At 39.2% G+C, this 27,451-nt stretch overlaps 1 long non-coding RNA gene across 1 annotated transcript; it reads left to right on the top strand.

Annotated features, from left to right (window-relative positions):
* The first annotated feature begins 9,910 nt into the window (after positions 1 to 9,910).
* On the top strand, positions 9,911 to 26,811 carry LOC145530186 (uncharacterized). The gene is made up of 2 exons (XR_014071534.1): positions 9,911 to 10,670; positions 23,653 to 26,811. It is a non-coding gene; the product is annotated as an uncharacterized LOC145530186 (long non-coding RNA).
* Positions 26,812 to 27,451: the final 640 nt, after the last annotated feature.

The raw sequence follows: 27,451 nt of genomic DNA on the forward strand, positions 1-27,451 counted from the left end.
ACCCGGGTCTCCCGCATTGTAGGCAGATGCTTTACCCTCTGAGCCACCAGGGAAGTCCAGAGAACATAAAACACCGCAGGCTGTATTTTGATACAAGGGTTATATATATATACATTTTTGTTGTTGGTGGTGGTGGGGGATGAGTAGTTTTAAGTGTATGTGTAGGCTGAAGAGAAAAGGTTTTCACTTGGAAAAAATGGTATGGTACCTATTTTTAACATGAATTTTGTCACAGTGAACCTTACAAGGATTTCTTACTTCATACATATATTTCTTACCTGAATATGCAGAAAATTACATTTGTTTGGTACTTCTCATCCATTACCTCATTTTACCTATACAGGTACTCTGAAGTACATAGGTCAGGTGCTATTCCTTTTATTCAGATGCCCCTCGAAGAGTTAGAGACTGAAATCACATAAATTGTGATAAAGTAAGATTTGAACCTATGTCTTGTGACCCCAAATCTCATTTCAGATTTTACAGTTAATCAAAGCTATCTAAATTAAAATTTTACAACTTTTTGTTAATATCAGTATTCTTATACTCAGTCAAAATTTTGTTGAGGTGCTAGCGTAGATTAAAAAATACAGTTGTAGCCCAAGTTTTTTTAATATCCAGTGAAAGGTGACTAATCAATACAATAACAATTTCAATACTGTGATATGTGTTGTACGGTTGTGACAACCTGATACCTTGTTTGTTTAATTCTTTTGTGAAACTCATGAGAAATTTATATAAAATACCTCGTTTCAAAGTAAGAAAGACAAGATAAATATCAGGTACTAATGCATATATATGGAATCTAGAAAGATGGTACCAAAGAACTTATTTGCAGGGTAGCAATGGAGAAACTGACATAGAGAATATACTTATGAACACGGGGGGAGGAAGGAGACGGTGAGATGTATGGAGAGTAATATGGAAACTTAGATTACTATATGTAAAATAGATAGCCAATGGGAATTTTCTGTATGTCTCAGGAAACTCAAACAGGGGCTCTGTAACAGCCTAGAGGGGTGGGATGGGGAGGGCAAGGGGAGGGAGTTTCAAAAGGGTGAGGATATATGTATGCCTATGGCTGATTCATGTTGATATTTGGCAGAAAACATTTTGTAAAGCAGTTATATTTCAATTAAAAAATAAACACATTTAAAAAAATACCTCATGTCTTCCAGTTGAGGGAAGGCATTAAATACAAATTATAAGACAGCCATTTCAAACTCATGCAAAATACTCTTGTTTCATGATAACAATAAGATTAAAGAATAATTCCACTGAGAAAGATGGATAATTTTCCAATTTGTCGCTCTATATTAATCTGTTGAATGCAGAGTATTAGGCAGCCATGTTTTACTTTATGTACCAAAATATTATGCTCCAAAGCCAAATAAATTATTTTTGAAAAAAATTATGTTCGATTATTTATGAATTTGGATTATCTGTGTCAAAGCATATAAAGAGAAGTTGTCTCCTTGCAGTTTTACTGAGTGAGAAGTATTGATTCAATAACTCAGAAACAGACTGTTAAATAGTCATATCTTACTGCGTCTACAAGATTCTCTCTCATGTTTAAGCATTTGTATATAGGTTTCTGGGACTTTCAGGATGTAACTACAGTGATGACTTTTAGTAGGTTTTGTTCTGTTTTCAATCTCAGTACTGCTGCTAACTGCACATGGAAAATACAAGTTGTCATTTTAGTGAGACGGTAAGTTAAGTTTTTAAATCAGAGTTCAGGACATCATTTTTTAGAGGTACTAGTTATCAAACTAAAATTTATCTAATTGTAATTTGAAATTCTGAGGGGTAGCATAGTGACTAAGTATGCTGTACTCCATTGCTTTACAAGGCAATGCAAAAAACACAGCCTTTCCGTGACGAGGGTGCGGCTCTGCCCCTTTCTGCAGGCGGCTCTGCTCTGTTTGTTGGTATAAGGCTGAACCAGCCTAACCTATGTGTTTGGACAAAATACATGTGAAGCTCTTACTTTAGATACAACTTCTTTACACTTTCAAGTAGATAAAAACATTTAGGAATCCTCACCTGCCTGGTCTCACTTCTACAGAATCTCCAGTAACTGCTTTTCTGTAAGTAGATATGGGGGGAGGAAATTCAGAGAAGCTTACTCTGTGTCACGTGGCAAACACATAAATAATACCCATGGATTCAGAAGCTGGAAATAAGAGGACAATGACATATGAATTACATCATTTTATATCTCAAAGTGGGATTTGATATTTGTTTTTACCTGGTTTTCCTGAAGTTATCCTTCCAATGTATCCATCCTACTTCTTTACGTGAACTTTTAGAGAAGGCCATCAATCTGTAGAAGTCCACTCAGTTATCTGTATTTGTGTGTGTAGACGTGGATCTGTGTGTGTGCTAAATAGTAAATGAGAAATATCTACGTGACATGTAAGATACATAGCCTCTTTGCCCTAGCTAGTGTAAATTCACACAAAGTACATCGGATGCAGTGGAATCACAGATTTCTCTATATAGAAATTTTGTGAATTGTGCTGTAAAGAATGGAAGCGTGGTCCCTGTGCTCACTGTAGTGTTTATGGGAACTCTGGCCTGGAGCATGCCTGTTTCCATTGTAGGCAGTGTTTTAAACTTTACTTGTGATGGCAGAGATGAGGCAGCTACTGTAAGTAATGCACTGTTCTGTGCTAGGTCATCGTGTAACTAAGGAAGAAGAAATCTGCCAGTACTGTTTTTTCTGGATTTAATTAATACATTTAGTTTGGACTCACAATGATCACATGTCAGTTATGTGGAGACACACTTCTCATACTCTCTCCACAGATGCATTTTCTTTGCTTATGTCAGACCCCCCTGTGTTTGTGTCAGGGCCTGAGGTGAACTATGTCTTTTCTGTATCTGGAGCAAGCTTTTTCATTTAATTCTCAGAAGGCTGGGGTGTCCAGTTACTGTAACTTGTTAAGCAATTAATATTTCTAGCCAATTCAATAGCTCAAACTACTATAGTCCTTTCTAACAATAGCAACAATAAAAAGGGTACTCATTTCATGAGAAACATTTGAGTGTAAATTAGATTTATTTATGGTGACAATTGAGTTTTGAATTTTCATCCTTTATTTTCTTATTTTTGCATCACTCATTACTATATTTACATCTTACCATTGCTTTCCTCTTCCTTCATTTTCCTTAAGCACGTGTTTTAGTCTGAGTCTATCAGTGCTCTCGAGCTAATTATTGATGTATAATATGTGGAAGAGAGGATTAAGTTGATACCACAAATTCAATCCACAGTTTCCAAGTGGTCAAGAACTTTAAAAGAACTTTAGAAAGGATAGGAGATATAGCCGAAACCAAGATGTCAACTACACTTAAATAAAATTTTTAAAAAACTAAATTGGCTATACCATTTTATGAAAAAAAGGAGGCAGACTATTCTGGATAAAAGTATGTTTATTAGACCTAACAATCCCATGTAATGAGTGGTCCTACTTTGATTCCAATGAGAAGAAACAAACTATAAAATGTATTTTTGAGACAATTGGGAAAAATTTAAATATGGTTGAGGTATTAAATGATGCCAGGAATTATCATTAATTTTTCTAGGGGTTAATGATATTGCAGTTTTGTTAAAAATGTCTATGTTGATCCTTATTGAACTATGTAGGAGTAAACTGATATGTTATATGCCAGTTACTATGAAATATTTTAATAATAATAATGAAACAGATATGATGCAAATGTGGCAGTATCTTGATAATTGTTGAACCTGAGTGATAGTTACCTGGGGGTGCATTGTACTATTTTCTCTACTTTCCTGAATGTTTTAAATTGAGCCATAATTTCTTGCCCTGCAAGTAATATTTAAAGTAACATTTCTGTTTCAAAAAAATATGTACATGTTTCAGTTTTCTTTTTTTTTAAAGCAGATGAATAATGTCAACTCATTCTTGTACATACATGGTGTGGAGAGAAGATAGCAAAAATCTGTTGAACTCTTGTTTAAAAGAAAAGTTTGAGGGTTGTATGTCATTTATATTAACACTGTTCTCTTATATAGAGGAGGAATAATTCACAAAACATCAGACAACAAGGAACTGCCTTTTCTGCTAAATAACAACTATCTTAAAATAATAAGCTTACTTTCACCCTTTCTATTATATGAAATGGAATCTAGTTGATACAATGATTACTTTAATGAAAAACTACATGAAGAGTCCATCCTCTGGCATAAGAATAGACTAGGACAGAATAAAAATGTATGGCTTAGTAGCAGTTTATGATAAAAGTCAGTGTTTTCCAGTGACAATTAATGGGACTGCCAAAAAAGCTCATGGGATCCCAGATTGCCGTATAGAAATATACTTCTAGAATAAGCAAAGCAGTGTCTCTTTCTTCTAATAAATTGATTAGACAATATTTGGAGCATTATAATATATTTTGGGCAATAATCCTTGTATAAGGTCAAAGAAAAGCAATACTAATGGTAAGGGTAAAAAGCAAGAAAGTTCCAGAGAAACATCTACTTCTGCTTTATTGACTATGCCAAAGCCTTTGTGTGGATCACAACAAACTGTGGAAGATTCTTCAAGAGATGGGAATACCATAACATCTTACCTGCCTTCTGAGAAATCTGTATGCAGGTCAAGAAGCAACAGTTAGAACCAGATATGGAACAATGGACTGGTTCCAAATTGAGGAAGGAGTACATCAAGACTGTATATTGTCCTCCTGCTTATTTAACCTACATGCAGAGTACATCATGAGAAATGCCAGGCTGGAAATGAAGCACAAGCTGGAATCATGATTGTCAGGAGAAATATCAATAACCTCAAGATGTGCAGATGACACCACCCTTATGGCAAAGAGTAAACAGGAACTAAAGAGCCTCTTGATGAGGGTGAAAGAGGAAAGTGAAAGAGCTGACTTAAAACTCAACATTCAAACAAGATCATGGCATCTGGTTCCATCACTTCATAGTAAACCAATGGAAAAAATGACAGACTGTTTTCTTTGCTCCAAAATCACTGCAGATGGTGACTGCAGCCATGAAATTAAAAGACACTTGCTCCTTGGAAGAAAAGCTATGACCAACCTAGACAGCATATTAAAAAGCAGAGATGTTACTTTGCTGACAAAGGTGCGTCTAGTCAAAGCTATGGTTTTTCCAGTAGTCATGTATGGATGTGAGAGTTGGACCATAAAGAAAGCTGAGTGCAGAAGAATTGATGCTTTTTAACGGCGGTGTTGGAGAAGATTCTTGAGAGTCCCTTGGACTGCAAGGAGATCCAACCAGTCAATCCTAAAAGAAATCAGTCCTGAATGTTCATTGGAAGGACTGATGCTGAAGGTCCAATACTTTGGCCACCTGATGTGAAGAACTGACTCATTTGAAAAGACCCTGATGTTGGAAAAGAATGAATGCGGAAGGAGAAGGGGATGACAGAGGATGAGATGGTTGGATGGCATCACCGACTCAATGGACGTGAGTTTGAGCAAGCTCCAGGAGTTGGAGACAGACAGGGAAGCCTGGTGTGCTGCAGTCCATGGGATCACAAAGAGTTGGACACGACTGAGCAACTGAACTGACTGGTGAGGGGACTCAAAGCCAGATTATTGGAGGCATGGTCAAAGGGACTAGAAATGATTAGTTTGGAGAAAAGAAGTTTAAATGGAATTTAAACACACTACAGGTATCCGGTGTACAAAATGCTGAAGGGATAGAAAGAAAAAAGGACAAATTACTGGAAATTATAGAAAGGCAATCTGCCATAATCCTTAAATACCTCAGCAAGGCCCCATCTGCTGTTTCCTCCCCGCCACCCTCCCCCCGCCAGGCCATTTATCAAGGTAGTTTGAAGCAAGCAACCTTGAGGGATAAGTTAGAGATCCCACTTTGGAGAAAAGACAGACTTGTTTACTACTTATTATAAAAGCAGTGAATTCCCCCAGCTCAGTGTTCTTAACCTAGGACAGAGCCCTACTGGGTGCATAGAATATACCTGGGCCCCTCTTTGGTGCCCTCATTGACCTTGGAACATAAGGGAAACTAACTCAAATGGGATGTTTATCCTACTTGTTAACTATGAATAATGGAATCTTTTGTCTCTGACTCAGACATCCCACATCTTCTGCCAGCACTGTTGAAACTGTGATAGACTAATTTATTAGTTCATAAGTAGGATTAGATAAATAAATCCCAGACCCAACAGAGGAAAAACACATTAGTTAGTGGGTTCCCTGTTGAGAGAGATTCAAAAGTGGATGCACAAACCTTTATGTAATAATACTGCATAGACATAGCAAAAACTAAAGCCCCACACTAATTTTCCTTAGATTTTTAATGTCATTCCAATTGAGTAAATTTTCTTTTTAGGGAACACAGTATATAGGTTTAGGCTTGTCTGTAGAATACCAGAAGACTTTTATTGAGTTATCCCAAGAGAAGATTGCTGTATCCCTCCAAGATGAACCATTAGGAAATCCCTATATAAACATGATTCAATGCATCTTTAAATACCCAACTTCCACCCACTGTCCCTACATATCCCTAATCTCATAAATCTTTATTTGCTAGCAGATGGAGGAAAACTCAAAAAGTATTGTGCTAAAAATTTAATTCATCCCTGACTTCTCATCAAAGCTTTTAGCACCCTGAGGAGTCAAGACTTGAATCTCAAATCTCTGCCTTGGCAGCCCTCTTTCTGCCGTATAAGAAGCTAAATATCTCTTATTTATCTTATTGGAAATTCATGAACTTAAGTTTTATTAGCCTTAGTGAAACTCTAGTATGTAATGTGCTAAGCACACTCATAATATTTTTTCTTTCACTGCTAAAAGCCTCGCATAATATTTATCAGAATACTTGAAAAATGTGTATTAAAATCTAGTCTGGCTTTTGCATGAGTGGTGTGATTCAAGTTTGCATCACATATGACATCACTGAACACAAAGTTTTAACACAAGCTTCCTGTGATAAGCTCTCACATTCTTTGTCTTTTTCTTTGCATATGATTTGTGCGTCACACACATTCATCCACTGGGTGGCGATGTGTACTCAGGAATATTTACTGTTTCTAGTTCCCTCATCTAACTGAATTAGACATCAGACGTTTTTATTTGGAAAACTGGCATTGGATCAAACCTTATGAAACAATATTACCTGAATTCAAGCTTCTACCTACAGAGATTTTAATAATTTTAATACTTCCTACCAGCGACTGAACTGAACTGACCGTTTGTTCTCAACCACATTCTCCTCCCAATATGTTCCAGACCACACATTTGCAAAATAGATGATGCCTCATGCTCTTCTCAGTCCATGCCATTCTATAATTATTCATACCTCACTCCTTAAACACACATATGTCCTTTCTGTATTCCCCTAAACTATTTTCCAACCCCAACACTCTTAGTTCCCTACCTCTCATTTCTGTGGCTCGTGCCTGACAATAGATTTTCCTCTTTTCCGATTTGTTTCTTAAATATCACATCTCCTTCATAGTGAAATCAAGAGACACATCATTAAGCTCCTATATAACTTGATAGATATCCACTCTGGTTCTTTACTACATCCTAGATAAGGAGAGCAGATTCAAGATATTCAGTCTTGGGAAGTCATATAGTTGCATTTGACTTAACTGTCCAAAATGCAGAATGAGACTAATTAACTAGCTCTGTGTAAGATTTCAGGCTTCCCTGGTGACTCAGCAGTAAAGAATTTGCCTGCCAAGGTAGGAGATGCAGGTTCAGTTCCTGAGTCAGGAAGATCCCCTGGAGAAGGAAATGGCAACCAACTCCAGTATTCTTGCCTGGGAAATCCCATGGAAAGAGGAGCCTGGCAGACTACAATCCATGGGGGTCACAAAAAGAGGGGGACACAACTTAGTGACTAAACAACAATATTCCACTATACATGTACATATCATCTTCTTTATCCATTCATCTATTGATGGGCACGTGGCCTAGTATGTGATCTATCCTGGAGAATGTTCCATGTATATTTGAAAAGATTGTGTATTCTGCTGCTTTTGGATAGAGTGTTCTATTAATATTAAGCCATTTTGTTTTAATGTGTCATTTAAGTCCTGTGTTTCTTTATTGGCTTTCTTGATGACCTGTCCACTGATGTAAGTGGGGTGTTAAAGTCAATTTCTGTAAGTTACTGTCAATTTCACCCTTTATGCCTGTTAATATTTGCCTCATGGATTTAGATACTGGTGCTCAGAAGTAAAAGAATCCGCCTGCAAAGGAGGAGACCTGAGTTCGATCCCTGGGTCAGAAAGATCCCCTGGAGAAGGAAAAGGCAACCCTCTCCAGTATTCTGGAGAATCCCATGGACAGAGGAACCTGGGGGGCTATATAGTCCATGGAGCTGCAAAAGAGTCAGACATGACTTAGTGACTAAACAACAACATTGTAAGATTTATTTTCAATTTAAGAAAGGGAAAAACTTCCAAGAAACTAAATTCTATGTCAAGTCTGGTTACAATATGAGAAAACCCACAAAAATTTATATATATGTATATATATAATTGAAAATAAAATAATAGTAATAGTAGTTGCATTAGATGGTAAAATTATGGAAACTTTCATTTCTCCTTTCCGCTTTTCTGTATCTTTTTAATATTTTCTATTTATGTTAATGAACTATACTTTTTTCCTGGAGGAGGAAATGGCAACCCACTCCAGGATCTTGCCTGGAGAATCCCCATGGAAAGAGGAGCCTGGGGGGCTACAGTCCATGGAGTCGAAAACAGACACTACTGATCCACTAAGCACATGCTTTTTTTCAAAAGAAAAAATTATATGTAACTGTGTCTAAAACATATTTATTTCTCTTCCCTGGATTGAAAACCTTTTTCTTTCATGTATCCTTCTGCCATCTAATTTTCCAAAAGGTACTTAATAGTATTTTGACATTTCCTTGCACAACCACATGGTTCTGGGTGTTTTGGGAGGGTTGGCTCATGCTTTTCTGTTTTTCTTTTAAAGATTTATTTTAGAATAGCTTTTGGACTTACAGAGAATTGTAGAAAACAAGACAAACCAAAACACAACCACTTTTCCCTATTACTAACATCATACATTACTTTGGTACACTTAATGCAATTGCTAAACCAATACTGATACATTATTTTTAACTGAAGTTCAAACCTTATTCAGATGTCCTTTGTTTTCATGTCCTTTTTCTGTTCCAGGATCCCATCTAAGACACCACATTACATTTAGTTGTCATATCTCCTTAGGCTCCTCTTGGCTACAAAAATTTCTCAGGCTTTCTTTATTTTGCATGACCTTGGCAGCTTTGAGGAATACTGGTCAGGTATTTTGTAGAATGCCCCTCAGCTGGTATTTCTCTGATGTTTTTCAATTAATTAGACTTAGATTATGGATTTGGGGGAAGAAGACCACAGAGGTGAAGTCATTTCACAGGTAAGTGCTATCCTTATGACTTAGCACCGTTGGTCAGCTGGCTGAGGTAGTGTTTGCTAGATTTCTCCATTGTAAAGTCACTCTTTCTAGTCCATGCTTTACTCTTTGGTGGTTTGAGCACAGTTGTGCTTGCTGAGTAGGGAGTTATGTTCCACCTCTGTGAAGGCAGAGAATCTACATAAATTATTTGAAGTTTTTATGCAGAGGAGATTTGTCTACTCTTCTTCTTTTATTATCTATTCAATTATTTATATTAAAAGAAAACAGCAACGCTAATTTGAAAAGAAACACTCACCCCAATGTCCACAGTAGCACTATTTACAAGGCAGAATATGGAAGCAACCTAACTGTCCATCGACAGATGAATGGATAAAGAAGAGGTGGTACATATATACAATGAAATACTATTCAGCCATAAACAAGAACAAAATAATTGCCATTTGCAGCAATATGAATGGACTCAGAGATTATCATATTAAGTGAAGTAAGTCAAGCAGAGAAAGACAAATATATTACTCACATGTGAAACTTAAAAAATAAAATGAATGAATGAGTATAACAAAACAGAAACAGACTCACAGATAAACAGAACAAACTAGTGGTTACCGGTGGGGAGAGGGAAGGGAGGAGGGGAAAGATATGTGTAGGGGACTAAGAAATAAACTACTGTGTGTAAAGCAAATAGGCTACAGGATATATCATACAGCACAGGGAATATAGCCAATATTTTATAATAACTTTAAATGGGAGTAAAAACCATAAAAATTTTGAATTACTATGTTGTACACTTGAAACAAATACCATAAATCAATTATACTTCGATTAAAAACAAAATTCAGTCATCCCAATGAATCTTTTTGTATTTTCAGGACTGATATGTAGCTTATCTTCCAGCCCTATTAGCGATTCTACATATGCCAACACGGAGGCCCAGAGATCCGGCGGCTTCCTTAGGTCACCCCCCAGTCAGCAGTATGGAACTGGATGCCTGCTCTCTTGACCTTCAGATCAGAGCTCTTTTCACCACAGAGCTTTGCTTCATTTAATAACTGACTTATGCATTCAACTCATTCATTTGTTTGACAACAACAACAACAAAATGCCTGAGTAACTGCTCCATACTTGTCACTCTGCGAGGATTTGCAGGTACTTAAGTTTTGGGGGAGTTTATGCCACTTTAAAAGAATTGAACCTAAAACTGGATAAACTGCCACCAGGTGGCATAAACCCTGAGACCGGCAAGAATGTTGGTAAGTATTCTGTAGATAACCATTCAGCTTTGCCTTTTGGACTTTTTTTTTTTCAAATTCAGACAGTAAGAATTGGTCTGAATGTGTTATCCAGGTTTATCATTTTCTGTGAAGGTGCTACCCATCTTCCAGCCTTCCAGCAAAATCTTTGAGTTGCTTTTCTGTTTCACTTTACATTTTACTTATTGAGTCACTGCTTGTTCAAACTGGCTCCTTCCCTCACCTATAGGTAGTTCGTAAAAGCCTCCTAGTTGGCAGTGTCAGGGGAAAACCACCTGGGCTGGTCTCAGACTACTGCAAGTTTGCTGCCATTTCTGGACCTTGCTTCTGCTCTTCTCTTTCCCTGAAATTCCTCCTTTAGACTCTTTCATTACTGACTTACCAATGTTGAGCAAGCATTTAAGTAGTCATTATGGTGATGCTAATGTAAAAAAGTCCTAAACTATATGCTCTCTCCTCACACTGCTATGTCCCTCCCTACCCTTCTGAGGGTAGAGAATATCTTGTTGATAAAATGATTTTATGAACAAATATATTGAAAGCATTTGCCAGAACCTATGGTGGCCAAATTACCAGCCTTGTAGAGATGTTCAAGAAAGAACCTGGTCCTTGGGTTAGGACTGAAGTTAAACAGTGTAAGTGGATACAGAGTTAAATATGGTTTTGCACAGTGAGATGAAAGAGCTTGGTATTTCAAAGTCTGACAATGGATAGAAGGTAAGAGGTATATAGGCAAATGGCCAACGTTGGTGTGAAGAAGAAAGACAGGGATGAGATTTTGAGGGATGACATGCAGAGAAGTGTTACGACTTAACATATTGGGACACTCCTATGTTGGGAGAATGTTATGCTTTAGACACTTGGAGTCACTGAAATATTTAGAAAGGGGGATGACACAAACTTGCATTTTAGAAAGGTCATCTGCAACTGTGTGTGGCATAGATTGGAGAGAGGTGAGATCAGATACGAGGCAACCAGCTAGGAAAAGGACTTAGAGCCTGGGTAGAGAAATGAAGGCCTGAACCAGGGTAGAAGCCAGAAGCTGTCTGAAGAAGATCAGGAATGAATCTTAGAGATTCAACAGAATTTGATGAGGAATCAAACTTGAGAGTAAAGAGAGTGTTGTGTGACCACAGTTTCCTGATTTAGGTCACTGGGTGAGTGGTGATGTCATTAATCAGGGTAGAGGATATAGGAGGCTGAGCAGGTTTTAGGAGGTGGTGGTGATGAACATCTTGAGTCTTCTTTAGGACATATTATCCAATTATTTGCACTAATCAACTTCATACATTATTAATATGCAGGTTAGAATGAAAGATTCCATAGAGAAAAATCTCCTGCTGCCATTCATCAATCAATCAATATGCAGTCAAAAAGATTTTAGGGGTTAAGTGGAATGGGTATTGTGGACCATACATCCCAAACTTTCCAAGACAGTTTTACTTCCTACAGTTTTATTCTTTTTAATAAACACAGGTCATTAAATGTATAATTAATATGATTTAACTTTTTATCTCTTGTAAAGACTGTTCTCATAAGTAAGTTCATAAATTTTTAAAAGGTTTAAGATCTGAGTCCCGTTAGTTAGGAATCTGTAGCCTGATCCAGAGGAAGAATTCAACACCCAGTGGGAAACCATTTAGTGATAAACTGTGGTGTACAGAAAGCATCTGTCTTTTTGGGCAGAGAGGGCTGCACTGAGGAGAAGCTGGAACTGCAGCAAGGCTCTGAAGGATGAACAGTATCTGAAAGTCTGACAGTGAGTGAGGAGAGTCGCCTTAGGAAAGGAACCAAATTGGGAATGACCTCACCATGTCCGAGGGAGATGGAGGACCATGGCCTTTCTTGATTTGTCTTTTGACTCAGCCACAGGGAGAGGCTGCTGGGTGGTATGACTCCTATTTCTGCCTTCCTATATCCATCTCCTCAGCAGGATTCACTATGTGATCATTTTTCTATGATAGAATGAAAATTTCTAGTTGTGTGGATTCCAGGGTTTCTTTTTTTCATCCCCTTTCTGGCTTTTTCCCATTTGCATCTTGTTCTGAATTTTAGCTTTTCTGACCTGAGTCCTAAAAGCTTTTGCTAGATTTTAGGATTCCCTAGTCACCTTAGTCTCTATTTTGGGTAAGATTACTATTTTCCTGTGAGGTATACACACGGTCTTTTGAGGCAGTGTTATTGGAATTCCCATTAGAGTTAACTGTATAACAGTGAGATATTCTTCTAGCATATTTTCAAGAGCTTTAAATAGATAAATGTGTGGTACTGAAAAATCCATAATGTAAGAAAGATACATAATAGTGACTCCTGCACAGAGGCATCTGATAAGTTTTTGTAAATGAATTAATTTTATGTAATAACCTATTTAAAAAAGAATACATCTTTTCTGTTCTACACTTTTAAAAAATTTACCTATTTCATTGCAGCATGCAGGGTCTCAGTAGTTGCCACACACAGCATAGTTGCCCCATGGCATGTGAGATCTTAGTTCCCAGACCAGGGATCGAACCCACATCCTCTGCATTGGAAGGTGGATTCTTAACCACTGGAGAACCAGGGAAGTCCCATGTTATATACTTTTCAAGAGCACTTTTTACCATCAGAGCAACAAATACAGTAGAGGCTCCAGAGATACATGGTGAGGTCATGCTTCTTCTGAGATGATTCCTCTGGCTTCTCCTTAAGTCAAGCTCCGACTCCCGAGGCTGTGAGAGCAGGTGTGGGTCAGGGGCCTTGTGTATCAACCCCCTTCTCTCCAGGGTCCCTAGCTCAAGGATCTGTAAGAAGTGTATCAAAACATTAGTCCAAGTGGCTGGCACCACTTTAGCTATGGTGTTCTAATGGGAGGTCTGAACACTCTGAAAACAGTCCATTCTTTAAGGTTGATGAACATTCCTTTCATAATTTGCTGACACCGTGTGTTGAACAAGCTACTAATATATCTGATAGAGCAAAATTAAAATTCAGCTAGCTGCACTCTGATGGTTGATCATAAATCCAAAATTGGCAATGAGGTTTTATTATCCACATTGAGCTTCCCTGGTGGCTCAGACGGTAAAGCATCTGCCTACAATGTGGGAGACCCGGGTTCAATCCCTGCGTTGGGAAGATCTCTTGGAGAAGGAAATGGCAGCCCACTCCAGTATTTTTGCCTGGAAAATCCCATGGATGGAGGAACCTGGTAGGCTACAGTCCATGGGGTCGCAAAGAGTCAGACATGGCTGAGCGACTTCACTTTTATTATCCACATATACATGTGTATGTATATAGGGTTACATGTATGTGAATCAATAAGGATAGCAATTTAGAACTGAAGGGACACAGAAAAATGAATTCTATTTAAAGCCTACAATTTTGCAGATGAAGAGATTTCATCTGGTAAAGTGTTCTTCTTGTACCCAAGAGACTAGCTCTATATTTAAACACAATCCAGAAATAGCCTCCTTTACAGATATAATTTGCTATCACTCCATGGCTCCACTGAGCACATACGTGTTATGTAATGCTCTTAGTCCTATTAGCTGTGTCTTATCTTACTATAAGTCTCCAGCCACTTTGAAGATAGAGAGATTTTATCTTTTCACAATCTCCATTTATCTTTGCTCAGTCCATCCCCATATCTCACACTGGACCGAGCATCAGTCAAGCCAATAGGCAGCCATGATCCTGCACTGAAATCAAGGAAACACACAGTCAGGTGATAGATTTCTTGGGAGCTTTGCAAAGCTTCTGCTCCAGTACCTCTGAGAGTTTCCCCAGTTAACCTTGTATGCTATTGGAAGTGCTGTGGCCTTTACTCTTCTCCTGATAGTGGGAAGCTCTGCCCTTATGATAGGGCTATCCCGTCCCGTTGTTTCCCCACCATAACACCAGCAATCGCAGGGGACTGCACTGGGTTTGCCACTCTCTGGTTTGGATACAATTTAGGATAGTTGCCACTCACCAGCCCTCGTTTCATGGTTCCCCTCAGCTCAATCTCCTCCATTCAGGCAACCTGAGTGGTAAATAACACAGCAGCCTATGTAATCCCACCCTGAGATCTAAAGCTATTGCTTGCCTGGCACTGTTACATAAAACAAATGGGTGTTGAATAATTTGAAAGAGTGAATGTGGATATTATTCACTCAACCAGTATTTATTGAGTGCCTAGTAGATGGGGAAACAGTGGAAACAGTGTCAGACTTTATTTTTGGGGGCTCCAAAATCACTGCTGATGGTGATTGTAACCATGAAATTAAAAGATGCTTACTCCTTGGAAGGAAGGTTATGGCCAACCTAGATAGCATATTTAAAAGCAGAGACATTACTTTGCCAACAAAAGTCCTTCTAGTCAAGGCTATGGTTTTTCCAGTGGTCATGTATGGATGTGAGAGTTGGACGGTGAAGAAAGCTGAGCGCAGCAGAATTGATGCTTTTGAACTGTGGTGTTGGAGAAGACTCTTGAGAGTCCCTTGGACTGCAAGGAGATCCAATCAATCCATCCTCAAGGAGATCAATCCTGGGTGTTCATTGGAAGGACTGATGTTGAAGCTGAAACTCCAATACTTTGGCCACCTCATGTGAATAGTTGACTCGTTGGAAAAGACCCTAATGCTGGGTAGGATTGGGGGCAGGAGGAGAAGGGGACGACAGAGGATGAGATGGTTGGATGGCATCACTGACTCGATAGACATGGGTTTGGGTAGACTCCGGGAGTTGGTGATGGACAAGGAGGCCTGGAGTGCTGCAATTCATGGGGTTGCAAAGAGTCGGACACAACTGAGTGACTGAACTGAACTGAACTAATATATTATACAGTCTATTAAATAGCAGAGACATCATTTTTCTGACAAAGGTCCATACAGTCAAACCTATGGTTTTTCCAGTAGTCATGTACGGATGTGAGTGGAAGACCATAAAGAAGGCTGGGTGCTGAAGAATTGATATTTTCAAATTGTGGTGCTGGAGAAGATTCTTGAGAGTCCCTTGGACTGCAAGGAGATCAAACCAGTCAATCCCAAAGGAAATCAACCCTAAATATTCATTGGAAGGACTGTTGCTAAAGCTCTAATGCTCTGGCTACCTGAGGCTAAGAGTTGACTTATTGGAAAAGACCCTGATGCAGGGAAAGACTGTAGGCAAAAGGAGAAGAGGGTGGCAGAGGATGAGGTGGTTAGAGAGCATCACCAACTCAGTGGACATGAATTTGAGCAAACTCCGGGAGATAGTGGAGGACAGAGGAGCCTGGCATGTGACAGTCCACGAGGTCACAAAGAGTTGGACACAACTTAGCAACAACAACAACAACAACAACAACCTAATATATACGATACCAGATTATTTCTAGGTGCTGGAGACACAGCAGAAAACAGGATCAAATTTCTGCCCTCATGGAGTTTACATTCTAGCAGGAAGGGCACAATAAACAAATAAATTAACAGATATATAATATAAAGTCACTGCTTAAGAGTTAAATGCTGTGAAAAAACAAGAAGCAGGAGAAGGGAACGGAAAGTGACATCACTAATCAGCATCTCTAATCATCAGGGAAATACAAATGAAAACCTCGATGAGTCATCACCCACATTGTCAGAATGGCTATTATCAAAAAGACAAGCTATAACAGGTATTGGCGACAATGTGGAAAAAAGGAACTCTTGTGTACTGCAGATGAAATTGTAAATTGGTGCAGGCACTTTGTAAACCAGTGTGGAGGTTTCTCAAAAAGTTAAAAATGAAAAAAAGAAAGAGGCATTGCCCCTGAACAGGAAGTCACTATTATTATTGTGACAAATTATACTGAGAGGTCACAGGTCATTTATTGAGTGTCTTCCATTTGTTGGGTATTTTTAGGGCATTCAAGATTTAGAGATGGATAAGACACAGGCCTTGACTTCAAGAAGCTCCAGGACAGAACTGTGAACAAATCAAAATGTCAGGGAATGAATGCAACAAAAGCATTTACAACTCTCCAAGCTTGTTGCTCTTGTTCCCACTTTATACATGAGAATCCAAGACTCAGGATTAAATGATTTGTTCAGTGTTATACAACAGACAGAACTGAAATCCAGCATGCAGATAGGGAATTAAAACCTAAACCCTTCCTGTCATTCCATACAACCTTCTTCAGAAAGCGAGAGCAGAGGGGATCCAGCCCAATGCCTCGCTGGATGCTGGAATCCTTGCATCCTTCAGCAGAAAGCCAACATCTTGGTGAATTTGGTCATAGATGATGAATGTAAAATGGAGGATTACATATGCTTTGTCTTGGTTTATAAGTCTATTCTTTTTACCCATTGACTTAGGTTGTCCATCAAACTAGCATTTGTAATATTAAGTAGTAAGCTAGATTTGCATACCTATCCTGGGCTAGTAGAAATATGAGATGTCCCCTGGAGGGTACGTTGGTCAGTTTTCAAAATATCTGAGTCATAGGCCATAGCCTTTTAGTGAATTGGATTTTTGTTAATATAATGATGATAGTATTTTGATGATAAAGGGAAAACTGAATGGATCATTAGGTCTTCCATTCCTGAGAAGTAAAAAGTATTGTGGACAGTAATATGGTATCCTGAGAGCTAGAGTGTATGTACAATTACAACTTGCAGCTCTGTTAGCCACTATGAAGCTATTACTATAATGTTCTATATCAGTATTTATTAAGGGTGCCATAACAGTTCAATATGAAATGGCTCTTCATATTCATTCAGAAAACTATCCACGAGCTAAATGTTTACAGAACATTTACCATAACTCTGTTAAGGTAACTTATAGGTATCATACTATCGTTCCTGTGTTAAGAAAGAGAAATTCAACTAGAGCAGGAAATAAAATCATTCACTTCACTTGGGTACAGTAATAAATCATTGGAAAAGCCCAAGGTAGGACAGAATTCTAGTGACTACTAGCCTGGATTAATAGAGCTTTAGTTTTTAAAACAAAACTTTTGGGGAATATGAAGGGCACAAAAACAAACCTGACCACTAAGACTTAATTTTGTGTGGCCTATCGGAGAGAAATTTAATGAGCACATTTAATGCTCCGGCAAGAACTGGGATAATTATGAAAACCAGAAAGGATTAGCAAGTTTGATGAATCAGGACAATGTTTCTGTGCCATCCTTTTACACTGGAGATGTTTGCATTTTGTTCATTTCTTAGAGTGAGTTTCGTATTGTCTATTTGAGGTCTGGATTTTGTTTTACTTCAGTTCTAGTTAGCATAATGCTGAATGCCAATATTCTGTTACTTCAATTTCCCCCTCCTTTCCCAATTCCCAAGCCCTTCCGTGGAAACTCAGTATTGAAAGTCTGTCTCAGGAGTGACTTGCCATGCCCTCCTCCAGGGGATTTTCCTGAACCAGGGATTGAACCCATGTCTCTTGTATCTCCTGCAATGGCAGTCAGGTTCTTTACCACTAGAACCACCTTGGAAGTCCCTTTACAAACAAAGACCCTGGCAAATCTGCAGGTGTCCCTTCCCTACCTTGATGACAGAGCATCGGAACCAAGTTCAGCCTGTTATTCAGGTAGCCTTCACTCTTAAATCTGCTGGGACATACTTTCAATAGACCTCTGGTGGAATCTGGAAAATAATGACAAGGAAAAAAAAAAATCACCGAATGCAGGTCCAGATACTCAAGAATATTTTATTTGCAGTGGGAAAATATCCTTACAGTTTTAGGAGCTTTCCCCACATATGTGTTTGATATAGAAACAGGATCTCAGATGTTTCTCTCTCTGGAGAGGATAATTATTTACACAAAAGAAAGGCAAGGTTAGAATGGTTTGTCTATGAACCTGTGTGAGCAAACCCCTGGTATAAGGAACTAGATCTATTAGGATCTATTTATTATTACTATCTAACAATTAGGGTCTATTCTATCATTTTCTTTTTATTGTTTTTTTTTTCTTTTGTCTTATTTTTTAAAAGAGAAGTAGATGGAAAAACATATGGCCCTCTTCCTTTGGATCAGAAGGTAAACATTCTCTCATCACGGAGCAAATTATTTGGGAAAGAGTAAATTAGAAAGTCAGAACAATTTGAGATGAGAACACTCAGTCTATTTCTTTGCCAATAATGGATATTACCTCATGACTATGTTTGAAATTTTCCTCAGCCTGTTTTTAAGGGCTGGAATTGATCAATTTAAGCATTTCCATGACACCAACTTGATTTTCCTCCATCTGAATTTCATATAGTTTCTTTTAGCTAGAAGGTAATTTGTTTGGCTCATTATAAAAAATGTTGAAATGGCCAAAGTTTCCAAGATCATTTCTATTTTTTTCTTTCTTTTGGTAAAACCAAACTGCTTAGCCAATTGTCCAATTAAAATTAATTTCCTATGAGGGAAACTTGCTCTTATGGTGAAGGCTCCTAATTTACTTGGACATCTTTAGATGTATTAGGTTGGCCAAAAGGCTCATTTTCCATAATTTTATGGAAAAACCTGATGAACTTTTTGGCAAACCCAATAATTTGATTATTTTATGATGGTTAAACTTTTCTTTCCTTTGGACCAACATCTATTCTGTGACTTTCCCTTTCTGTACTTTTTTCTACTCATTATTCAGACAGTTTTGGTCTTCTAGTATCATACTATTTTAATCACTGTAGCTTTGTAATATATTTTGAAATTAGGATACCTCCAGCTTTATTCTTCTTTCTCAAGATCTCAGGATCAAAATAGCTTTGGTTATTCAAGATCTTTTGTGACTTTATATGAATTTTAGGATTTTTTTTCTATAAAAAGATACCATTGGGATTTTGATGGAAATAGTACTGAACCTGTAGATTGCTTTGGATAGTATGGATATCTTAACAATATTGAGTCTGAACATGGGGTGTTTTCCATTTATTTGTGTTTTTATTTTCTTCTTTCTTTCTTCAATGTAGTACAGTTTTCAGTGTTCAAGTTTTTCCAACTATTTGGTTAAGTTTATTTCTAAGTATTTTATGCTTTTGATGTTACTGCAAATGGGATTGTTTTCTTGATTTTCTTTTTGGATAGTTCACAGTTAATATATAGAAATGGAACTTGTTTTTTTAATTAATTAATTTATTTTAATTGGAGGCTAATTACTTTACAATATTGTAGTGATTTTTGCCATATGGAATTTGTTTTTTGTCTGTTGATTTTCTATCCTGCAGTTTTACTGATTCATAATTAGTTCTAAGATTTTTTTTTTTTTGGTGAAATCTTTAGAATTTGCTGTGTATAACAGCAAATTATCTGTAAGCAGAGATCCTTTTACTTTTTCCTTTCTGATTTGGATGCCTTTTATTTTTCCTTCCCTAATTGCTTTAAGACTTTCCATACTATATTGAACAGAAGTTTCACCACTATATTTCAATCAAACACCAGTGATAGTGATTTCAACTCTTATATATTTTTTCTTTTTCTCTTTCATTCCAATGCTGCTGCCACTTTGGTTTTCATCACTTCTCTCTCTGCAACAGCCTAACTGATTTCTTCCTAATCCTACATTGCTCCTTTTGATTTTTCCACCTCTCAGTGGAGTGACATTTCAGTAATAAAAATGCTCCCTTCCTTAAACACATGTTATGTGTTCCTTTAACTTTTAGGACAAAAATAACATTTTTTTTTTTTGCTTAGCATGTAAGGCCCTTCATGATCTGATTTTCACACATCTCTTTAGTTTCATCTTTTACCAGCCCTTCATACAAAGCATTTACCACATAGAACTACTATCACCATCTAAAGATTGTGCACCTTCCTACCCTGGTCTGTGGTGCCAGCTTTGAACCTTATAAGGTCTTTTCGGATCATCGTCTCTAGATCTGCCTCTCACCCTTTGACTCACTCTTCATCAGTCAGCTCAGTGGCATTGTCACCCAGTCCCATCCAGACGTCTCTCTTTTGTGCTCTTATGGTGTCCATATCACATATCTTTTTAACTAGACCACATGCTTCTAGAGTTGTTACTCTGTGCTTTTTTAGTATATTTTCTACTATGAAAAGTGAATTAAGTGAAAGTGTTAGTCACTCAATCGTGTCCAACTCTTTGTGACCCCATGGACTGTAGCCCACGAGGCTTCTCTGTCCATGGGATTCTCCAGGAAAGAATACTGGAGTGGGTAGCCATTGCCTTCTCCAGGGATCTTCCTGACCCAGGGATCAAACCCAGGTCTCCCTCATTGCAGGCAGATTCTTTACCATCTGAGCCACCAGGGAAATCCATTTTCTACTATAGTCACTGATTACTTTTACATTCTAACAAAATAAAATAATTGAGGGGATACCTATTGAGGGAATTGATAGTATTGGGCTGCAGAAAAGAATGGTGTGGAGGGGTGAAGTGGGCAATAGAGAGGTGATGGATCATGATACCTGTTTCCACATCTGAGAGCTTTCATAATGGAGGGTTTATAAAGCCATCTGGGGGATATTGCAGGGGAGCAGACTTTCTCTTGATATAAGAAAAATGAGCAGTGTTGTCTGAAAAAAGAATAGACTACTGGGCCATGAGGAAGTGAATAAATCACTTATGGGTCTGTTTAGAGAAATGTTGGACTGTGTCTTTTGATTGAGTAAGTTTTCTGTTGAAGGAAGGAATTCAGCCTTTTCTGGAGGGCTAGGTCAGATGGCCTATGAGGTTTCTTCCAAATGTTTAAACAAATATTTATTCATTCGTTTATTTTTGGTTGTGTGGGGTCTTAGTTGTAGCACATAGGGACTTTCCATTGTGGTGTGAGGGCCCTTTGTTGATGTAAGGAACATAGGGGAAATCTCTGTACCTTCCTTTCAAGTTTGTTGTAAACCTAAAGCTGCTCTAAAAGGTGATGTATTCACACTTACACCCTGAAAACAGACTGATCTACCTAGTACCATTCAGAAACTACCAGTATAAGCAAAGGATTTATTGCACAAGTGTTTGATAGAGCGGCTTCCTGATTTCTGTATTTCACTCTTTTCCTCATCAGTAGTATCCCATTCCTGATGGCCAGTATTTCACAGTACAATGGTCAAGGAACAACGTTTCATGTATCCTAAGACACCTATCTCATTCTACCTTGTGTTATTAGCACATCGCTTTTTTGTGCTTGAATATCTACCCGATTAGAGAGTGAATGATGTCTTCAATTTTCATTTACCCTCTGTAGCTTTTGTATCTGTCCTTAGCCAAGGTTCCATAAGTAATTGTTAAGCTGAATTGAATTTAGGTGACAGGACAAAACAGATTCAGCTAATCCATTCTCAAATAATGTAGTATCTACCAGAGGGATAAAAATAGGAAAAAAAGAAAAAAAGAAAAACCTGAACATGGGACCTCAGGATACCCTGGCATTTCAGTTCCTGAAATGTGGCTAGTTGATAGTACTGGCCGGTTGGGAAGGGAGAAATGCCAATTACAGGGTGAGGAGGTGAACAGTACAGCTGAGAGTCAATAGCAGGCACATGGGGCTGAGCACCTATGTCCTGACTTAGCCTTAAGTGGTCCTCAGTAGCATCTGCCAGACAGACCCCCCTGGGGATCCAGGAAATATTGCAAACACGGGGAATTCAGTCCATTGTTAATGTTGGCTAGATTACACACAGTATGAGTTAAAATACCAGAATTCACAAAGCAAGAATGTTTCTTTTTCTCAGGCATCTAAAAATGGCACTAGCTACCAAAGAGAAAGAAAGAAACCACCAGATTTTTCAAGAGGAGGAGGAAAGATTTTGATTCCTCTTTTTTTTTTTTCTGACAGATTTTTTTATGGCTCACAAAGCTATGCTCATCAATCCTTTGGTGTTGACAGCAAGGTATCCCACAGTATCTACCAGGTAGCTGTTGATCTGTAAATCATCCACCTTCTCTCCCAGACTTATTGCCTCTGGGGAGCCCCTGCGTGGCAGCATCCTGCTTGGAGCTGAAAATAATTGCTAATCTTTATAAAAGGCACAGAGAGGCCTGAGGGAAGGAATACTGGACCTAGAGAATAGTGGCAGTGGCACAAAAGGAGCTGACCAGTCTTTATAGTAACCTTTTTCTCAAAAATTCAATTGAAAGCCTTCCCAAGTCTGCACATCCAGTTCTGTTGGCTGGTTATCTGTGGCAGCAGAGATCAGATATGATGACAAAGCTATGTGAACCCTGGTTGGAGAGACATTCCCATGATGTGCCCTGTGGAACTTTTTCCTTCCAGCTGACAGCATCGTCTGTTAAAAAAAAAAATATATGCTTCTAATCAAGACTGAAGCTGAGAAATTGTCCTGACAGGGATGGAAGCTGTAGCATGCATGGCCTGTTAGATTTGCATTCTTTGTTCAGTGGGACGTAAAGTCATTACCAACAAATTGAAATACCAAGGCTATTCTCTCTGACTTTCCTATACACAATCACTCCACCGCCACACGCATGCCTGCAGACACGCACATCCACCTTACTACTAGAGAGTCAAGTCTTTTTTTTCTTTTTAGTTTCAGGTGGAATCAATCAGTTTCTCTCTGTGGGTCTGTCTCTCTCCAATACTACCCTGACTCATGGCTGACTTTCCTTTCAGATTTGGTTGTTTTAAATTCAGGACAACCTTGATAAAATAAAGACACTTTACCACTAGGGAGATTTGGGGAAAAGAGAAAAAGCCTCTGTCCTTAAAGGAAATACTGAAAGTTGAGTCAAAAAAAATTTTTGAGTGGGCATTAATTGCTGAAATAAATGACCATTTCCCCACAATGACTAGTTTGAAAGGGACAAGAGTTATCTAGACGTATACAGTTTGATGCATTTGGTAGGGGGAGAAACCAGCCTCCTTACTTTATAATGACAGCTTGTGTTTTAGGTCTCTTCCTAATGTGGGGATGTTGCCAAGGCAATAGCTTGGCAATCTTTTACATGGCTGCTTTTTACATTAATCCACACAGGCTTCACGGATGTTAATCTTTATAACACACCTATGTAGTCCAGAAGGGAAGAATCTTATTTTTTTTTTAGTCTATTTTTCATGAAGAATAATAGAAAACAAATGTTTCTGGTCTCCCTTCTCCTTTCCAGGGCACACTGTCAGTGACCAAACCTTGGACTGTGACATGGCCTTAGGACCTCAGCCCAGGACTGTGGCGAAAAGAGAGCAGGAGACCTAAAGGGAATAAATGCAATAAGCCAGAGCAAGGACACAGCTGATGGTCAGAGCTGCAAGGTCTGCTACTGAGAAAACATGGAGGCCAGCGGGCAGAAGCCCAAAAGGAGCCGGAGCCAAAAGTCACAGTTAGCAAGGCTCAGAGCCAAAGCACAAGACAGGAACCAAAGAAGCAATCAACGCTGAGCAAGAATGTCCGGTGTCAGCATTCAGCAAGGGCCCTCGTGACCTCCCTCGGTGCAGTGGCGCTTCCTTGCCCCGATGTGGGCAGCTCCTTTGGAAAGCAGCCACTACAGCTGAGCTTGGGGGTGGGGGGGATTAACCTTGGAGTCAGGGTGAGCTATTTACATTTTTACTAGCTTTCACTATGAGGAGACAGAGTAGAGACAAGATCTTTATGCCCAAGATGTCTCTGGAGTCATAAAATTCACCAAAGTGAATTTTATGGAGGCAGGGCTTAGACTAGGGTGGGCGAGTGAAGTGCCAAGGGTGTCAAACTTAAGGGGGCATTCACTCTTAGGGTCATACAGATGCAGGCCACTGGGACTCGAAGAGGGGAAGGTGCCTCCCTACCCAAGGCTGAGCACACTGGCCCTGACACCTGATGGCCTCTGTTCTTTCTTAAGAGTATCTGCTTCAAGAACAGAGAGGGACTTCCCTGGTGGTCCAGTGGTTAAGAATATACCCTCCAATGCAGGGGACATGGGTTCGATCCCTGGTCTGGGAACTAAGATCCCACATGGCTTGGGGCAACTAAGCCCACCAGCACCACGACTACCGAGCCCGTGCACCACAACCAGAGAGAAGCCCGCACACTGCAACGAGGATCCCACGCGCTGCAACCCAACGTGGTCAAATACATACTAAAAAAAGAACAGAGAGAAAGGTACTGAGAGACTTCAGCAAATACTTGCTGAATGAATAGATAATGAATTAAAACTGACAACGGGGAGAACAGGACCCACATGAACCCCATGAAAATACTCAGTGTTCTTCATTTTAGTTCCATCTGCTGATGAACAGACTTGGTTTATTTTATAACTAACTTTTTTGAATCAATATCTATGTTAAGTGCCCACAAACTTTACCTCTGACACTTATCATTTAAATCACTTAATTGATTCTGATCCCAACCAAGTAAGATGTTAAGGAAAGAACAAGTACAAGAGAAATAGCATAAAACTTTATCCAAGAAGACTTATTCATCAGTTTTGATTTGGGCTGCTCGTGAAGAGCTCCCTCACATCCATATTCTAAACCGAAACAGGAGTTTCTTTAATTTTCCATTCAAGAGTGATTTTCTTTCTCCCTTTTTCCCCACTGGGCTCCACAGATTGGGCTGTCTTCTCTCAGCTTCTGGGGCTGTCATCTGCCTCTGGGGTTTATAGTTGCTGACAACGAGCTTCAATAATTCACGAGGAACAGGACCCATTTTCGCAGTTGGCTCAACGATGCAAAGCAGATTAAAAACATGCTTTTTGTCAGTGAAATAAGTCGAGAGGAATCAGAGACACCCTACGAGGAGTAATAGTGAAGGAGTTACTGCTGTGAAACGTTTTCCCACCAAAGCACAACCGGATAAAACCAGAAACTCACTGGGGTCTCACCCATATCCTTGAATCTTGCTCGCCTGGTGACTGTACTCAAGACTCCCCTGTCCCGCCTCCAGAGTGTGGAGTTGATTTATTCTGGCTCTCAAGGTTTGAGAAAGGGAAATCTAAGGACAAAATGAAATTCTAAATTCACTCAATTTATAACCTTTTGCTTGCCTTTTTTTTTGCTAATCATGTTAGTAAGATGTTTAAGTAGCAACTATTATGCATTGTTTCCTTAACTCTCTTCAAAAGAAGGTGCCTTTTATATCTGCGTGGCCTCAGACAATAGGTCAGGAAAGAGAAGGCCACACAGCCTTGACCCTGACTCTTCAGAGAAAGAGCCTCCTGGGGATGTGCTGTTGCTTGGGTGTCTTTAATATTAAATGTAAAAGTTCTGTGTCAGGCTCAAGTCCCCAGACTGGCCTCATCCCAGAGGAGGCCGGAGCCTGCCAGGGCTTTCCATCTCCCGATTCTGTTGATCGATTATGCTCTTTGAAATTCAGCAGCAGAAGAAGCTACCTGATCCCTGCAGCCAGCTCCTCTCCCTGTGTAAACAGGACTGGGGCTCACAGGCATCGTAAACCACGGTTTCCATGGCCAAGTTCAATACTCGGGTTCCTCTCTGAAGCCAATAACCAGACCCACACCAGAAGGTGGATGTACCCCTCCAGATGAAGAATGTATTTATTTAGGTTCATGCAGAAACCAAAGTAGAAAGAAGGGGGGGTGAGAAAATCCTATACTGGTCTTTGCAGTTGAGCTGAGAGCTGCTTCGTGGAGCCTGGCTGACCACATCAGTGGCCATGTACACAGAGCACGCCCTTTGCATGACCTCGGCAGGTCTTGCATTTTCAGTTTGATTTCAGCATTAGTGGTTTTCCTAGATTTTTCTTCCTTGTCTTTCCCACATATCTCATATTATTATCAAAAGTGTATTTTGGATAGACTGGTCCTAGCCATTAAGTGAAAAATTATGCTTTTGAAGAGTGTATTTGTAATGAAATATTGCAAGGTTCACTATCTGGAAATCAGGTGACATCTGATATGTCCTTATATATATCAGTACATATAAATGTACATAGATATACCGATAGATGGGCTTCCCTGATGGTTCAGTGGTAAAGAATCCACCTGCCAACGCAAGAGAAGCAAGAGATGTGGGTTTGCCCTGAGTCAGGCAGATCCCCTGGAGTGGGAAATGGCAACCCATTCCAGTATTCTTATCTGGAAAATTCCATGGACAGAGGAGCCTGGTGGGCTACAGTACACATGGCAGCAAAGAGTCAGACATGACTGAGCAACTGAGCACACATATAGATAGTTCTAGATGTAAAATATTAACTATATTTATATGAAGTTTTCTTTAGGTAAGTAAATATATAACTTAACCTCGGTTCCACTTGGCTTTTGGCGAGAGGTTGGCATCTTGTTTTTCATCCAATTGGCAAATGCACATAATTAATAAATGAGTTTAAAGGATATTATTTCTCCTTTTGTTTTCTTTAACATGTAATTTGAGATTGGAATAAAACAGAATGAATATCAACGGAGGCCCAAAACCTTCTATAAACTTTAATAGGATAAGCCTGTGGTAGCTGGAACCCTAGCCCTGGAGGTCTACACTGATCCAGAAAGTCCAGTCATCAAAATCTGACTGGTTTTTTTTTTTTTTTTTTGCTTCTCTATAATATTGTGAAGCTTGTGGTAGTCCCAAAAGGGTTGTCCCTTCACTCTTACAACTCTGTCCCAGGCTGAAGGAAGAACTGACTTTGAAATGTGTCCTGAAAACGACTTAGTCCCAGCTCTCGCCTCACAAAGGTGAGTCTTCTAGGTATTAAAACTATCATGGCTCCAGATACAGGGGATGTGCTCATAGGCTTCACTGCAGGGATGCTGGGAGCAACTGGCTCCCTCAGGTGAATGCCACATGGATGCACCAAAACGCAGGACTGGGCACAAGACTGTGAGATGCTCTGGTCCTACCATGTACCGCACCAGCAGAGCCCGGCTCGGCACACAGCATAACGCCACACTCACGACAGCAGAGCCGGCTCCACACACAACACAACGCCACACTCACCACAGCAGAGCCAGCTCCGCACACAACACAACGCCACAC

This window comes from Giraffa tippelskirchi, chromosome 12 (assembly GCF_054371585.1).
Source record: "Giraffa tippelskirchi isolate mGirTip1 chromosome 12, T2T-mGirTip1v1.2.pri, whole genome shotgun sequence".
In the NCBI taxonomy this organism is placed as follows: domain Eukaryota; kingdom Metazoa; phylum Chordata; class Mammalia; order Artiodactyla; family Giraffidae; genus Giraffa; species Giraffa tippelskirchi.